Below are 14,361 nucleotides of genomic sequence, written 5' to 3'. Positions count from 1 at the left end.
GCTCATTTTGCATAGTCAGCTTTTTTTAACAACCGTGAATTTGAAAACATAATTAACGTTTTCTTCCAAAAAAAAAAGTAGAAAAAACTAGACTGAATGTACGACCTGCTTTGAGACTGCAATTACCATAGTTTTTGGTTTTGTTTCTGTCAAGGATAAAACATGTCTCCCTCTGCCACAGACTGTTCCAGACTGATAAGAACGCACCCCCCCACCCCCCCCCCCCCCCCCCCCTCCCCCTCTCCCCCCAAAACACCCCATCCCCCAGAAGAGCAGGAAACGGGGTCACAGGAGAGAGACCTTCTCCTCTGCCAGCGTACCTTGGGGGGGAAATCCGTGCGCCGTGGTAGCACACAAATATCATGGTCTGCCAATCACGGACCCCACTCCGGGGCGAATCCAAACGCACCGCCTGTCTGAGACTCACTTCAAATCAAAGTTCTGCCTTCGTTAGCCTACCAGACGCGCCGTAGCGAGACGCGCGTCCGTATAGCTGTTCAATATTTAAACAAAACAAGTGTGACACTCGCTTATGTTCTGACACAAAGTATGAGGTTCAACCGCTGGGGTGACTTGTTTTTATTTTTGCTTCTTAAGTGAAATGTGAGACTCGAGCAGCATTCCTTTCAAAAGAAACTTGAGCGCCATGCTCATGGAGTCTCTGCTGGTTTCCACATCGCCTAATGATGAAACATAAAACCTTATTTGCAGACCAGAAAACACTATTATATTCCATTATTTATCAACCCCCCCCCCCCCTCCCCCAACCCCTCATGGTTACCATTTACACACATTTCAAAGGCAACTAAAAAATGGACGTAATGAGAATACAAAACAAATGTGACATGGATTAAGTCTGTATTTTTTATATAGCTGTACTGTAATCAGTAATTTCAAAATACCATCATGTATCTGCCTAAAGTGAGAAACAATACGCAATCTTTTCACTCCAGGCAGATCACAATAAGGACAACTTGCCCAAAAAGCCAAGCGTCTCAAAAAGCAGCCATCCTGTAGGGATTTGTAAACACCCATCAGGACAGCATGTTTTTCTTTGTTGTCTTTTCACTTTTAATGATCTAAATGGGGTAACTCCATAAGGAGAGTCATTTTTGCCGCTGACATGTTTAGGTATAGCGCACATCTGTTTGTGTCACAAACAATCAGCCTGATGTGCGACGCGGTGCACGGTGCAGTTTGGGCTGCGGCCCATGTGGTTGGGACCCAATTACACAGCTTGTCCGTGACACTCCCCTGTTTAAGGGTCACAGAGGATTTTTTTTTATCAATCAAGTCACCCCTTCATCCACGGCTGATTTCCCCACGTCACCGGGAGTGGAACGGGGAGAAGGGTGCGGGGGGTTGTTGGGGAGGGGGGGGGGGGGTTTGGGAGGACGGGGTGGGCTGATGAAATTGGAAAAGCATGTGGAGATAAAAATCACTCTCAGACAGATTCAGACACTTCCTGCCACTGCGCAGATGCCACAATGCTGCGAGCCACCCTCCCGGGGGGAATGATTCACCTGGAAGGAGGGCCGAGTGCTGCCAGATGTGGAGGAGGCCTGCCCGGGACCCACACGCTAACACTGTCTCAATTGTGTGAAGCATATGCTTTCAGTCAAGGGTGAAAAATGCAGGCACCAGCACATGCCAAAAGTCTTTCAAGCATGGCCCACCAGTCAGCCCGAAGCTTAACACACTGATCCTCCGAGTCAGCAGATGCGTGTCACCGCAGTGCAAGTCAAGGCTGGTTAAGCTATAAAACAGCCAAGGGACCTCGTCCAGACATCCAGCCCCTTCGCAAAAACAAAATACACATCTCTGTCGCTCTCCGTGCTCCGCGGCCCCCGCGGCCAGACGGTGTCTTGGACAAAAGAGGGGGAATGAGAGAGAGGGGAGGAGGGGGGGGAGAAAAACGGGTGGCTTTCCGTTTCAGCACAATGTCACAGCAGAAAAGTTCAGAGGTATGTACTGTGGAGCGAGAGCACTCTGATCAAAATGGAGTAGAGAAGCACTGGGCTCCAGAAGCAGGTTTTGATCAGAGAGCCTTGGTGACAGAAAAAGGGATTCCCTGCGGATGTCTGTGGGCAAGAAAAAAAAAACACAAGCAACATAAAATACTGGCATCTACATTCCTGAGTTTAACCTCATTATGAGGTTATACCATTGCATAAATCTGTCCTTTAGACTACATTCACAAGGAGGGGGGGGAAGCAAAGTAGCCTATGCTTATAAGTGATCAAAACCCACGGAGACATGCTCTCAGCTGGTCACCAGCCATTCAAAAATTTATTTCTGAACGAATGAGGAAAAAAAAACTGTTTTCCTGAGAACTACCAGTCCTTTCTGTAGACTTTGGTTTGTGCAAGCGAGCACCTATAACTTACACAGCTGGCCAGCACCTATCCTTTTGTACAGTAAATCTTGCTCTAAAATCCTCCTCACCTGGGCTCCAGCTCACAGATGGCTACCTTTAGCAATGCTGCCTGTAAAAGTCTGAGGCTTCTTTGCAAGAATGTTGATGTTACACAATGACCTCATTGTGCTGTGATACAGCTTGTCTGAGCTCTGTTCAGTTGCAGAGTCACACCTGTTCCACCTATGCCACAGGGCCACAAAAGCCAAAGTTACATCAATCAGCATTTAAACTCATCAAACGAATGTGGCTTTCTGCCTTTAGTCCCTGCCACTGCCTGTGCCTATGGAAACGCACAAAAGGGCTGCCTCCTCAACAGGAATTTAACCCTTCGAAGGCACAAGTGAGGAGTTCTTATCTCAGACGGTCATTTCTGCTCTGCTGTTAATCTACACTATTTCTTTTTAACAATGCTTGCCAAGTCACTCTCAGCAGTCACTTTCTCATATTCACTTTCCATCTGTCATTAGCACGGTCTATCTGTTCACATCAAACATCCAATTAGGCAGTAAGTGGCAGCATTTCCAAGAATCCTCTGATCTCTTCCCTGATAGCATGTGCAAAGTAATGTTTGGATAGCTGCATAGCATTCCTGTTTGTCACAGTGTCACACAAGCTGTTAAGAGATGCATTTTCCAGCATGAAAGAAGACACGCTAGTTTTTTTTCTCCATGACTCCTAACATACAGGAGCAGCGCAGTAACAGATAAGAAAAAGGCAAGGGGTACCGTGACCATTTTCGGTCATCTGGTCATAGCACTTGAATTACCTATAGTCCCCCCCCCCCCCCCCCAACAAAACCGGTCTTGAGATATTTTTATTCCATTAAATCACTTTCTATGCATTATTAAAATGCACTGTTGTAACCAATATATTGTAAGCTTGCTTTGTTCGGAATGCGCCCTTGTTAGGCTAACAAAACTGTCACAATAAATACCTTTTTTTTTTTTTTGCTTTCGAGAGGATTCATATACGGATACATTAAAATGAGCATGTTACCACACTCGGTTGGCTCAGAGGCACTGCGCTGTGTGCCAAGAGCTCTCAAATTTTATCAAGCCGAAAAAAAAAAACTCTGACTTGTGCAGATAGGCTCATGTCGACTCCCACACTTCTGGAACATGCCACATGAGTGCTGCCAAGTTCTCAGAGTCTGCCTCGTCTTCTCACTCTGGACTGTGTTACAGTGCAGAAAGCAGACGAAATTCTCTGCCCTTTACTTGTTCCTCAAACTCTTAAAATAAAACACATTGTGTTCTGCTGTCCCTCTCATATTCTGTTTTTTTCCCCGATACTTTTATCAGAGAATACAGCACCACGGTGGCTTTGTCCATCCTCCAACCTGGTTGTTCTGTTTCTAAGTAACGGCTTTCAGGAGGAAAAAAAAACTGAAATGATGAGTGTTCTCAGGAGCACTACACAGGAGAGTGGGTAGGTAGACAATTAAAAGCATGGAATTGTGATCATAATTCAGTCAATTAACCAACAAATTACAGTGTATCATGTACAGCATATTGTTTAAGTGTTTAAAACTGTGAATATAATTGTCCTTGAAATACACATTAATGTGACTGGATTTCAGATTATCCCTTTAGAGCTTGTTGGAGACCATTGTAAATGGAGTTGACCACTTCTGCATGCAGAATATTAGTGATTAGTGTCGCTAATGTGACAGGATCCTTAGAAAAGACTAAATTCAATGACTGCATTTCCTGACTGGACAAACTGCATTTGTTTTAATAATTATTCAGTTCACTCACTGAGGGCGAACACAAACACTCCCAGGAAGGTGAAGCATGTGGCCAGTTACAGTTACACGGTGAGTGAAAAGAATGTTAAATGAACTGAATAAAGGGAGAGGAACGGCTGCGCATAGCGTGCATATTTATTTCGATGATGAACGTCTTTCCCTTATCTGTTTTTCCGCCGCATGCGGTACCTGACACTGGCGCGGCCGGCCCAGCTCCAGCACGCAGGCTGCTCTCAGGCCCTGTGACGAGAGCCAGGCCGCCTGCGTTCTGGCCCACGGCACATCATCAATACCACTTGGGCCATTATCTCTCCCCGGCGCACCTCTCATCAAAAGCACATTGCCTTGCATGGCGCTTGTTAGACTGAGGTAGCAGAGAGGGGGCAACTGCGATGATAACTCTGATGAAGTTCCGTTCCCTGCTTTTTCGCACGCAGCAATCCTCCTTGAATTAAACAGTACATAGGCAGACTGAAAGCCACGCTAGCCCGCCGATGACTTCGCTCCAAAGACTGCGAGCGCTGGAAGGAACCGGTGGTGTTAAATCCCCAAACCGCCGGTTTCCAGTTCATTTCAGCTGGCAACCACCCGTAATGGAGGCCACGCTGTCTAACAGGATCCCTGTGCCGAGCGGTTTCTGAGACCTCGAAACGAGGGGGATTCCCAACAAAAGGTCTCCCTTCCTCCTCTGGACCATCTGTTGCCTTGAAGAGCAAAACATACACTTCCAGTGGTAACCAAGGATCGCCTTCCCTTTCAACAAACATAACTTCCTGATATTTACTTTGTCTAGACTTTCTCATCTTGGAGCGCAGTGTGAGCACCGTAATTATAGTGTTTAATCGGAGATGAAGAGGATGCTTGTCAACAACACTGGTTGTCAGATAACCCAATAAGACCTCGCTTGTGACTGTTCTTTAAGGAGGTTATCATTTTCAGAAGTAGGATTTTGCTCACGCTAAACTAATATTGCCACAGTGCTGATGTGACAGATTCAGAGGAAGAAATCACAGTATGAGATATGGGACTATAGTCCCTGACTGAACACACCCAGCTGTACAGAGTACTCACATTCACAAAGGCTAGGGACCAGCCTCATAATTCCCAAAATGCACTGCAACATTCTAAACATGGACAGGCAGAGGCCACTGCTGTCAATTTTTAAGATGAATGACAAAAATAGAGATCGCATTCTGACAAGGAGGAACATGAGCACAGATATTCATTCAAGGAAAAAAACTCTTGCCTTTTGCAGAGGTTTAAACCGTACGGAAGATTAATTCAAATCCATTTAGCAGCTTAAGTAAACACTAAGAAACAGAAAAGAAATTCATAGCTCAAACAGTATCAAGATCAGGTGGCATAACGTCCATTTACCCCCTTCAATGTTCCTTCAATGTTTATGAAAAAGCAATATGAGGAAATTAAATAATACACTCTCAATGATCAGCTGGCAAACACATTAAGCATATTGTCTTTGTGCACATATACAGGTCTTTGGTTCAGATGGCATTACTGCTATTAACTTTATGTAAACCAAGCTGTGGTTAAGCCTCTCCTACTACTTGGACACCTTTCTGGCCCGGGCAGATTTAGATAACTCATCACGGGGCAGAGATCCCGAACATGCTTCACCTTTGATGCTGAAGCATTCCTCAGTGTACGCTCGCTGGTGAATGGGAAAGCGTACGCTCTGAGTGACGGGAGTGGATTTTTATTCCAGAAGTACCTGGGGTTACAGCCAGCAGTGTATTATTCCCTAAATTCTCTGAAGAAATTAACTAGGAATGGTGAGCAAACACGGGCGAGAAGAAGTCTCCTAATAAAACAGCAGCATAGCATTGCTCAGTCATAAGAGACTACCTTTCCTCGCTTTTTTTTTTCCGCAAGAGCAGAAGGAAAATCAATATACTCCAGTGTGCTGCCTGTGATGGCCTGTAATCCAGTTGCTGCATTAATGTTTCAGGAGCCAGGAGAGCAGCCGATCCACACTAGGCTGAGGAAGCTTGGTGGACCCGCAGCCTTTGGTATCCCTCCAAAACGGAATGCTCGATTACCCCTGTGTTTAAAGGAGGGGAGACTTATCAAGAAAATCATCTTATCGCTAATTCACAACTACAAAATCATTGGCTGTGCAAATGCCGCTGCTCAAAATGCAAACGGCAAAGGAAAGCCATATTCATTTAGGTCACAGAATGCAATTACTGTGTGCATGTTCTTTATGTGAACATAAGCACAAGTATGGTGTTAAAGGCAGTACACATTCATAAGGGCATAAGCAGGGCTTTTATTTCATCTGTGTACTGTCATGTAAAATCTCCCTCCGAAAAGCTTACATCATGGGCTGATGACTACTTCAGGACATGCAACTTTTCTTTCCAAAATGAGGAAAATCCAAATTTCAACCTCAAAATCAAAAGCTAAGAGGGATTTAAACTAGGGGACAATTATCTGCAGAGGACAAAAAAAAAAGCTGGCAAGGAAATGCACTCTCCAGGTCACTCCAAGCATTCCATAATGATTGCTCTTTTGTGTCTGTAACGGCTAGGCACAGCTTGATTTTGGATATCTCCCTGTCGGGGATGAGGGGAGTTCAGCGCGTGGTGGAATGAGACCAGGAACGATCCTCCCTAGACACCGAACCCTAATCTCTAAACTTTTTAGGTATTTCATGTTTATGCCACAGTTTCAACATTACTATGCCGTGACATTAGGGAGGGATAAATCAGCGGTGCGACAGCTCCCTTGCAGAGACTGGTACGGGAAAGGGAGCTGCCACTGGCTACGCCCACCTCTCCTGCCAGATGTGCTCTCTAAAAGCCCACCAGCATTAACTACTTTGACACCGCTAATGCCTTTGTTGATGCTAAAATATTCACTCAGTCTCCTATAACGCGGTGTGCTTCAGCAATGCTGGTCAGGGAAAATAAAAGAAGACACGAACACCAAGGAAGGGAGACTTCTTAAGCTCTAATTTGACTTGAGCTTTTTTTCATTTCTTGGTTAATTCTTAGATTACCAACTACAGAAAATACCCTGTTACTATTCACTATTACTGAATTCATTAACAAAATACATCAACCAATAAAATGAATAAAAATTCAGATGGAGCAATACATTTTTGTGCTAAAACAAACACAGTTAATACCCTATGCTATTATGCATGTTCTGCTCATTCAGCTATTTCTGTAGGATATGGTATAAATAGTAGAGATTGTTTGACAGATTTCACATAAGCCTCTGCATTTTCTAACTGGTCACTTTATTTATTTCACTGCTTTTGTTCAGGGCAAGAAGGGCCAATTCATTCCATAATGTATATGTATTTTGATCAAATGCTGTTTATTCAGCCATCCCAATTGTGAGCTTTGTGCTTTATCTACCACTCATTAATCAACCCGGAGCAACTGAGCCAACAGATAGTGGAGGTGGAATGTTAAAATTTGAGTGATTAAGGACATGTCCTCTTGACAGTATCCACCTGTACCTAATTAGGGATCTGGTCCTATTTAATGGGAGGTGTCCCTGTATGACTTCACCAGCACTGATGATAGCCTGCTAGGTCTAAATCATTTATTGTGTCACCTTTTTCAACATATTATGTGAGTGGTAAATGATGAAATACTTTATTTTGTGCAAATATACTCTGGGCTCTGTTAAAAAATAATAATAAAAATTTGAAACTGGATGTTATACAGGGAACAAAAGCTGGCTTACACTTGTGGTCAAGTATGTATCTATAGACAATCTAGTAGCAGAAATATGGTTTGTAGCATGCTAAATGATGAAAGTGTAATGTAATGTTGGAGAAATATGGAAAAATATTAGCTGAATAAGAGAATGTGGATAAAATGTATGCAAGAATTTTGATAAGACACAAAAGCAGACATCATTTTGATATTTAAGAAATTAAGCACTGCATGCAGTGATTGTCATTTTACACATATGCATAAAAAATTTATATCAGTCCTAACAGCCGTGGCTTATGGTTTAGGGTGACAATGAACAATAGATGTGTCAAATCTGAGACAGAGATGCGTTATGCAAACATCATGCTTTGTGACCTGAGAACCAGCCAGACCTTTTTTTGGCCTCTGTAGTGGACATTTGTTTTTGGAGCAACACAGATAATTACTGCTACCTGCAGTCGACAGGCTTTCCAGTGATACCGCATTTATGCACCTCTGATCTGGGCAACTAACTGTTTCTTTTAGTTAGAAATGCCCACTCAGCTGAGTGGTATATTTTATGAAAAAAAGAAAGGAGGAGAAAAGAACATCATTGTCCCTGGAAGTCTAAGCTTGGGTTTTTTTTTACAGCAGTTTACGAAAACTGAATATCATGCAGTATGTATCCATTCCATTTGTAGATGTGTTCCATGGTGAACAAAAGGACACAATTAATAACACGAGAAAGCTGGTATGTTTTCAGCACAAAGCTGACTAATGTGATCTGGGACACCCAACCACAAAAAACAAGAAATGGACTTTGAAGTCCAGCAAGCTGAAGTGCTTCCTGTGTGGGCAGGGTCATCTACAGATGATGCAATCCTCACAGATTCCAGTGCTCCCCATTACAACCCGACACTCAATCAAAAGCCAGAACCAGACCCTGTGCTGCGGATCTGCCAGGAACAACACCTGACAGGCATGTATCACCGTGCTGTGGGTCTGCTGGTGAGGGGCACATCGAATGCAAACCACTCCTCTGTGTTGCCATGACGGCGCAGTGTCTCAGGGCACGTCACACCTCAGATGCACAGAGGCGCACGGTACAGACGGAAAGGGTGTGTTCCTATGACAAGCCTCTTCCACGGTTTATTTTCCTTTCTGTAGCTAGGGAGAGGCTTTCACGGCGTTCAGCGCTCATTAACGTAAATTTCAACATACTGTTTACTTCTTCATAACCATTTTGTTTGCTTTTCTCATTTTGAGTTATTAGTTATGATTGCCATATCTGTAGCATTAACTGAATTTCAGTGTCAACTACAAGAAACATGACTTACACAAACAATTTATGCTTATGGAGTATTAAATTAATACTATTCTACTTTGTTAGATATATTGTGTTTTTCACCTCCAATACAGAGTAAAACAAAACAACAATTCAACTTGAAAAACATTTTAACCAAGTTTCAGGAAGATAAGAATGGGTGTTGGCAGCTACCAAGAGCTATAATATAACAGGGCTATGGTCTATCTGATTTCTGATTGCAACACAGTAAGACTGCAAAATAAAAATTCCCAACCACAGTTGCTTACACCACTGAGGTTTAAAGAAGGACAGAGCAGGTTACTAACGAGCTGCCATACTCATTTTTTACTGCTGGTAGCATCACACTGTTTGAAGAGCCACAAGTGAAAGACTCCGTGCTGTATTGAGTTCAGGTGTTGCTGAAAAAATTCAGTTTCTACACAGTCCTGCTCACATTCTCAGACCTCCTCAATCCGCTGCTTTGACCGTTATATGAATGAGCAAATTGTGCATGCTTGTGAAGCGAGGATGAGGTGAACATCGGTTGAAAGGTTTGGACTGCATGGTCTCTCCTTCTGTGAACTTCTCCTTCTATAAAGCTTGCAGAGTCCTTTCCAAGTGACGTGTCAAAAACAGTGTGATCATAACAACTTTTTACTGTCATGTTTTGGTCTGATCCCGAAATACATCCTCACAGCCTGTTGCACCTGTCTGTTTTTTGCAGGCTTATTTTACAGCTATAATTCACAGCTAGCAAAACCTCTGCACCGTGTGTGTGTGTGTGTGTGTGTGATGAGGGGGTTGGGTTATGTGTCGTCTTAAGAAAGCTTTACCATCAGTGAGATTGCACACTGATACACAATACATAACATACACATTATTAAATATACATTACAATATAAATTCAAAATCACCATTTTATGTATAGGTAGTTTGATTAATACCACGTACTTTAATACTGAATTTCCCTCAACATCACTTAAAACACTGCTTTCTGTGTCCTATGGGTTACACTACAGAGGCATTCAATAGAGCAGGGGGAAAACCTTCCCACCATTTACCTTAACACTGGGACTTTTTTTCCCCATGTTCCATAGGCAACCATTTAACCAAGACCCATCCAAATCCAGCTGTTACTCTTCTGCATATCCTGTTATATTTGCATTTATCCTGTAACTGGCAAATGTAATGAAGAATTTTCAGATAACATAAAACCCAAACCATTTCTGTGTTTGGACTACTGATCTTTCCAAAGTGATCTTCTTCTTTCTGACACTAACAAATGATTTTACTTACACAATCTTTTCAAAAACATAGCCAAGTATACAGAGAAATAAAGACCAAATATAGAAGTAAATGTTCAGCATATAGAAGTATATATGTAAATGTTACTTTTTCCTCTTCATTACATAACTACATCTGATAGCATACTCGAGCATCTTTTCATGTTGGGGAAATGACTACTGAGAATTATAACTACATACAATGTGACTAACAAACAATTTAACAAAATGGTTAATATGAAAAAGTATGCATGATATAAACTTATTAATATTAAAGATGTCTTACATATCCAAAGATATAAACTCTCAATTAAGTATGTTTTGTGGACTTTAATCGTATCACTACACATTACACAGAAAATAAATAATATTTGCTTACCGACGCCATTTTCTTCCCGGTCTGCGTACTGCTTTTAATGCCCCGTCGTATTTGTGAAAAAGTATACTCCGATATGCATGCTTTTTCGCTACACTTCGTGCCACTGTCAGAGTGTATGAAAGTTGGAATGCTTCCAGAACAATCAGTATGCTTACAAACAACGCACTGACCAGAACTTCAGGATCCAAAACCTAGGCTATAGGAAAGGTATGACAGCAGGCCAGTCGTCGCTTAATTGTCACCGCTCAGAGGAAGCGCCTCTGAAAAGGCCACGACTCTAAGAGGCACGGGGCTGGACGGCAACACCTGTGGACTCATTAAGGTCCATCGGCAATTCGTTTTCGTAAGTGACAAACATCGCCTAAGCACGCGCTGTGAAGTGACAAATTGCTGCACTGTTGGGCGGTATTTGCATACTCCAGCACATGTTTACGCAGATAAATGTGCTGTATTTTTGTATGCCATGTCTTATTTGTTTTTCTTCATCCAAGTCAAAGACGTTCTTTGTAAACATCTTTCGTTTTTAATTGTCGTCGATATTTATTTCATATCTAAAATATATAATCAAAATTAAATACACTGTTTTGTAACCCCTAGCAAGGAAGTTATTCTTAAAGATTGTTGTTTGATTTGTAATGTATATGTATAGTACTTGTATAGTAATAAAGTTATATAGTATAGTTTGTTAACTGAGAGTGTCTGCACTTAGAAGGTATGCATGTAAATGTTACTTTTAAGCAGTAAAAAATATATAATATTAATGGTGCTGCTATTTAGTGTCTAGGCTATTTTTGAGGTGACAGCCAATTCTTTTCTGAAATGGTGTGTACTAGTTTCCCCCTTTTAGGTTCTACCTATGATTATTTGATGGCTTTGAGTTATTTTGGTGATGAGGCGCTATCAGTCATCACAGTTTTTATAATATGTCAATGGATCTTGTTTCTGTGTAATATACTTCAGTAAAGCTTATGTTCATATGATGTCTTTATTTGGTTCACAGCTGCCATAAAACAGGGCCTTGACTGCTACTGTACTTCAAACATGCAAAATAAAACATTTGGATGCCTGCTTGCAACAAGAAGTAACCTGCATGGCTGTGGTGGAGGAGTGAATTCCGCTATGATTTACAGTACCACACTGTTGCATCTATTTGTTTGGCTATGCTGACTGTGAAGGTTTCGCAGGCAACAGAGACTGCCTGCATCCCACATTTTTTACATTTACGAGCTCAAGATGTTTGTGTAAACTGCAGTAGACCTCTGAATAAATTCTGAGAGAATGACACCATCCTCAGGTGTACCTTGGTTTGTGTTTGTGTCTGCCAATGCAGCAGCTGGGGAAAACTCTGTAATGTTTCCACATGTCATTAGTGGAATGTCAGCTAAGGGGAAGAACTTGGAGACATGAAATTATGCTTCATTTACTTCATTAATTTGACCATTGACATGCTCCCTATTCATTGCAGCATGGTAATCAATGTTAAGCCTGTATTAACTTTTTTGACATAAGGAAACACATTTATTTTATAGACCTCACATAATACTTAAACATCTGTTATAGTTTCCTTTGGCATTAGCCACTGAATGGTTGTTTAGTTCTACCTTTTCCCCCTATTGAGATTTCAGTAGCCACTCAGTGTTCTCCAGGGACACGTTTCATAACTCAGTGTGTAATTAAAAAGCTTTGTTGAGGCTTAAGATAGTTTGCAGACTGTATTTATGCACATTTTACTCACCCTCCCTCCCCTCCTCACACCCACTCACACGGTTACACAGACATACAAAACCAGCCCATTTCTGAGGTGCTGTTAGGTCTTGTACCTTTGCCATTCTTCAGTGACAGTATTGATTCCTCCCATACACACTGTAATTTCTGTGCATAGTTCCTGCCTGAACTCCCCTTGTGGTGATTTCTACCCCTCAGGCGCCTCTTGCTACACAGTCGTGTTTGCTGTGTCTGTGCGCTGCTGTGACTTTTTCCTCGTTTCTTCATTGCCGTGCCCAGTGTAGGCAGACAAACAACCAAAGGCGTGCTGAGGTAGAGCTTGAAAAAAGATTGAGGTCTCAGACACACAGTGTACATGTGCGCGTGCACACACACATACACACATGTACACACATAATCATAGCAAACACACACCTACTCCATCTCCAGCCAAACAACAGTAATTAACAGTAACAGTCTCCTCATCACCTGAGGCAACACTAAATGTGAGTTTTCAGCCTTCCTACAAACAGACATTAGATATGAGAGAAACTGCTCCCTGGTGGCAGTATACCGGTTATGAGCTAAAGCACATCTGCATAATACTGATGAAGAAGTGGTCTCCTTCAAGGCAGCATGACCTGTTTGTCAAACTCAGGGTTTCGGTTTACTGCTGGCTTTCCATGCCGAGAGAAATAAAAGATATCAACCATGTACCACTGGTTATTGGCATTTTCTAGACTGCCAAAACAGTGTCTCTCAGCAAGCAGCCCCATTCAACAACAGAAAAACCCCCGTCTGTCTCCGGTCATTACAGAGAGCTTACGCCGGTACGGATGGGTAGGAATGCACACCGATCTTTGCCGCGCATCGGCGTTCTAACAAGACAGTGATCATTCATGGTACAATGAAGGCCGAGACAGGGGATTGATCGGCGATGCCGTCGCGTCCTCCCGCCTCCCCTCCAGGTCCGCCATTGGAGTGCCACGGTGGCCCTAATCATCAGATTAGGAGCGCGTTAATGCACCGGCGCAAGAATGCCACTGCGGGCCCTGAGTCGCCGAGGAGGCTGCAGCCGGCGAGGCTGAGGCGGTAATTGGGGGCTTTGGAGCGGAGGCATGCAAATGTCTCCGGCTTTTGCTCAGATGCCCTTCTGTTCCACTTCCACTTGATTCCAATCCCCTCATTCCACCTGACTGCCGAGCGCACAGCTGCCTTTTGTTGACTTCCCCGGGCCCTCTCGCAGGGCCACACTCTGCAGTCCTCATCGCCCTGATTAAAGATGTGTTTTCACTGGCATGTCATGCACTGTACATCAGAGGAGATCAGCAGCCAGCCTGAAAGTCAGATGACATCGAACACATGCACAACACCACCACCGTGCACTTTTTTTTTTTCAGACAAGGTGGCCCGGAGAAGCACCCCTCGCCCCCGCCGGAAAAAACAGGCGAAAACGGGGGCTGTTTAGTTAAAGGAACCGACAGGGAGAAAATATTTACACTGTCTCTGACGAGCTGTCAAATCCTTTAATCTTCAATCTTTGCCGTTTGACTTGGTGGTTTGAGACACTCTTTGGTGAACAGCTTTACCGCGAAAAGGAAACATCATAATATGCACCGATTTCTTGGTGAGGATCAAATTGGATGAACAGACATAAAAGGATTCAAAACTATTTTTTTTCCCTTTTAAAAAAATGCTTTCACGCCTCGTACGCTCTACTTTGATTTTACCCCAACCCAAAACAGTTTTGGACTGGAGGCCTGCTTTACCGCGCCGCAGATCAACCCTCCCAGTTTTTCGAAGCCAACCATCCGAAACTGGCGGCCCACAGTGATCCTCTGGTAATAAACTGCAG

The sequence above is a fragment of the Megalops cyprinoides genome, chromosome 13 (genome assembly GCF_013368585.1).
Source record: "Megalops cyprinoides isolate fMegCyp1 chromosome 13, fMegCyp1.pri, whole genome shotgun sequence".
Taxonomy (NCBI): domain Eukaryota; kingdom Metazoa; phylum Chordata; class Actinopteri; order Elopiformes; family Megalopidae; genus Megalops; species Megalops cyprinoides.
Note: the sequence above shows the minus strand (reverse complement) of the source record.